General features: G+C 35.9%; 1 non-coding gene across 1 annotated transcript; it reads left to right on the forward strand.

Moving 5' to 3' along the window:
- The first annotated feature begins 3,880 nt into the window (after positions 1-3,880).
- LOC129404753 (U1 spliceosomal RNA) lies at positions 3,881-4,036 on the forward strand. The gene has a single exon (XR_008630106.1). It is a non-coding gene; the product is annotated as a U1 spliceosomal RNA (small nuclear RNA).
- The last annotated feature ends 377 nt before the right edge of the window (positions 4,037-4,413 follow it).

Raw genomic sequence — 4,413 nt, forward strand, 5'->3', positions numbered from 1 at the left:
AAGAAAATAGCAAGCTACTGGGAGCTTCCTGCCCACATGGGACAACCTCACAAGCTTCCCATGGTGTATCCATATTCGAAATCCAGTAACCAGCTGAATCTCATTCCCCTGACCCTGAAAGAGCCTCCAATGTGGCATTGTTGGGAAGGCCGAGAAGAGAGAGGCTTCTAAAACCTCAGGGATAGGACAAATGTAGAGGTTACTGAGACCACTCGAGCAACTCGACAATTAATGGGATTTTGTGATTAGTGATTTGTGATTGCTTTGAATAACTTTCAATTTTATGTATAAGTTACAATTATTGATTTGTGTATAAGAATGGTTAATTTATGTTAATCCTTATTGGGTTATATCAAGTTTTTTGTATAACTTGTCCACAGTGTATAATTTGTCATCTTTTTTCTCCTAACATCCCCCTTAATGCAAGAGTCAGCTTATTGTAATATGAACTGCTTTGTATATCTTATAAGCTACTGAGAAATTACTATGCAATTTTTTCTTATTTTTCTCTGTTATAGATTTGTACGGTAAAAGTACTGAGCCTTCAATCCAACTAATATTTTCTTCTGTAGTATGTCACTTACAGTTGATACCATCTTCCAATTACCAAATGAATTCAAATAGTGTAGTTATTTTTTATTAACATGACATTGATTTATAACTTTCTGTTTTATTGTTTTATGTGTATGAATTACCATTTAATATATTTATATACTGAATGATGATAACTCCAGAAGTTCTCCAATGCCAATTTCCAATGTCATTACTAATTCCAATCTCCAATACCATTTCATTGTTCCTCCAAGCACCTTATCAATTTAATCCAACTTCTAACACCATTCTCCTTTGGTAACTTGTTGGATATTAACCCTAGGTGTTTTAAGCTTCATCAGTGAATTACCCCCTTTCCTCCCCCCAGAAAAACTTACAGTGGTCTTATGAGCACCCTCAATCCCCTGAGTTTATCTTTAACCTTTCCTTTGTGTTTTACCTCTCATGTCACAATTCCCCAAGTCAGGGTTGGTTACTTATAAGAAAAATTTTTTTTATAACTCTGAACTTTGTATTAGTAGTGAATTATTTGCTTCTATATTTCTTCTATAGCATTTTCATATTTTAATACAGAGTAATGTTCTTTGCTTAAACACAGAAGGACTGTTAATGCTATGCTACAAATTTGGGAGTTTACTGACTCTGTAATATATCTACTCCTGGGATCTGTCATAATTGACTTAAGCTTTGGTTGCTCTAGTTCCTAACACCCCAAAGAGGAGGTCACACAGCAGGACCTGGATGGACCTGGGACAAGTGACAAAGCTCACTCAGTGGCAAAGATAAATTCAGGGGGTTAAGATTTTATTTTAAATAACGTAAATACTTTTATTTGCTATATAAATTTAAAACTTATTTTCTTATTGATTTGATAATTTTAAGGTAATTTTTTGATAATTGTCCTAAATATATATTTAGAGATATTATAGAATTTATACTGTGGCCAGATTGTCCAGATTATATGTGGCACACATGTCCCACACAGCAGAGCCTGGCAAGCTACTCATGGTGTATTCAATATGCCAAAAAAAGTAACGATAGGTCTCATTCCCCTGACCCTGAAAGTGCCTCCAATCATTGGGAAAGACAGTAAGGAGATCCTGCTAAAATCTCAGGGCTGAGTGTAATAGAGACGTTACTGGTGCCCGCTCAAATAAATCGATGAACAACAGATGACACACCAGGGTGTGATGCCAGTACAACATGTAAGTATATGATCTTCTAAGCACTGCTGTAAGTGAGCACAGAGTGAGGAATAAGCCTTGAGTACTACTGGTCATGGCACAACACCCCATTTCTATAGAATTTAGTATTTGCAACAAATTTAATCTCACCATTGAGGCAGTTTTTTCTGAGGTCTCCACTGAAAACTCCCAGAGTAGAAAGTTATTTTTCTACACTAACTAGTGGATATTGAATGATTTCCAGATCTAAGGAAGTTCAGAAAATATAACTATGATTTTTTTTCAATTTTTACCTTATATGTGTAATGATTCTTATTGATTAGTATTGTCAATGACTGAAGGGAAGAATAGAGTCTCAGAGCTGTTTTAATGCTCTTAGAGATCTTTCTGTACTAGGATCTTGACATTTCCCCAAGAGCAAAAAATGGAGCAAATGTTCCATTTGCTAGTTTATTTTCTTCCCTACATCTACCAAGAATTTTATATCTAAATTCCTCTATTCCAAGATTCAAAACATATATTTCATATTTTGCCTAATTTTCCAGTGATTAGGAATATAATTATTGAAACTGCTAGTGCTTCATCACTATAAACAGAACTCTTCATTCTCTTTTGATGATGACAATGCTTTATTTGTAAATAAAACACAAAGATGTTATTTATGTTCTGCATTGGACAAAATGTCATATTCATTATTCAAAACAAAATATTTTATTGATAAAATATGATAAAATTTGCTACACATGAACAAGGACACAATTATATTTTATACAATGTTATTCTGCCTAAATATAGCCTCAGAATTTTCATCAAAGATGACAGTGTTTCAAATTTTCCCTTGGAATTCAGAGCATGGACATTTGCAAACAATTTGAAATAACCCATAAGAGATTTGGAACTTATCATAGATGTTGCAAATTTATGGTTTTGCTTTACTGTGTAGAAAAAGCTTTCATATGTCTACTACTAATTTAATGTAATGTGCTTCTCTACCCTGGAAAGCACTAGAGGTAATGACCTGAATTATATTTCTGCAGTACTACATCTTAAAGAATAAGAAAATGCTCTCGGGGCTGTATACATAGGACACACTTCACTCATTGCTAAAACGATACTTCCTTTGAACTGAAATATCACAATGATTTCCAGTAGTTATGTAACAAAATGTTTAAAAGGTTGTTGTGTAAAGAAGTGTTGCATCAAATCTACAAATCTAAAACTCATTAAATCACATATCAACAAAAGAAGTATTGACTGTAATGACACATATATGTAGAAAAACATACAAATATAAAAATATATATGTATATATACATATTTAAATATCTTGCCTGCTAGAGAGGTTCATAGAAGTTCGTGGAATAGAGATAGTAACCCACCCGGCAGAGCCTGGCAAGCTACCCGTGGTGTGTTCGATATGCCAAAACCAGTAATAACAAGTCTCACAATAGAGACGTTACTGATACTTACTCGAGCAAATTGATGAGCAATGGGATGACACTGACAGTGACAAAAAAGTTAACATGATAATTCATTGAGCTATTATTAATTCCTGACAGGAATATTTTCCTGAGAATAATTTAAATTATTAGTTCATAACCAATATCACAAACTCCCGTTGATCGTGGAATTTCTCGAGCGGTCTCAGTAACCTGTCCATTCATCCTGTCCTATTCCTGAGATTTTAGAAGCCTCTCTCCACTTGGCCTTCCCAACGATGCCTCATTGGAGGCTCTTTCAGGGTCAGGGGATTGAGATCCAGCTTGTTACTGGCTTTGGCATATGGATACACCATGGTAAGCTTGCAAGGCTGTCCCATGAGGGCATGGAACTCTCAGTAGCTTGCCAGTTTCTCCTAGAAGGAGCTTGCTTTTAAATCTCTGGATGTTGGCCATTGATGGGATTACACACACGTGGGTTCCTCTGCCGGTACATTCATGCATGAGGCCTGTCCAAACGTGTGGAGAGTAAGCTTGAGCATGGCTGTGGCTTGGTTCTGATGGTCTTTGGCCGCCAGGAGCTCTGCTCAGGGTGGGGAGGGAAGCTGGAGCCCATCCCCGCCAAGGGGTCCCAGGGAAGACAGCTAGGAGTACGGGAAAGAGACTCTATATATAACCAATATCAACATCAAGAAATGAGGGGGCATACTTACGTGACAGTGAGGATATGATTATCACAAAGATGATTTTTCCAGAGAGAGGCTTATTCACTGCACTCCACATATGCTGATCCCTGTAATTTACCTGAATTTGGGAAACTCAACTGCACAATATGAGGTAGTATGGGACTATGTGTCTGTTTCACACTCTACTCTAGGGTGGGGGAGAGGGAAAAAGAGAGAGAGAGAGAGAGAGAGAGAGAGAGAGAGAGAGAGAGAGAGAGAGGCAGGCAGCAAGAGAGAGAATACATTGAATGAGAGAGAAGAGATAAAAAAAGAGTAGGAGACAAAACTACTATGGTCCAAAGTACCACAGGGAAAATTGGAAATTCACAAATTAAATATGGCATTCTCAAACTTAATTTAAATATTATAAATCATACTTAGAAATTATATACTTAATATTACCTTACATTTTTGACTTAAAGTAATGACAAATATGGAAAATCTACTTGGTTTGTCTTGATATTAAGAGGTCATTTATTTTGTCTTGATATTAAGAGGTCTTTATGTAAATAT

Source organism: Sorex araneus, chromosome 4, assembly GCF_027595985.1.
Source record: "Sorex araneus isolate mSorAra2 chromosome 4, mSorAra2.pri, whole genome shotgun sequence".
NCBI lineage: Eukaryota > Metazoa > Chordata > Mammalia > Eulipotyphla > Soricidae > Sorex > Sorex araneus.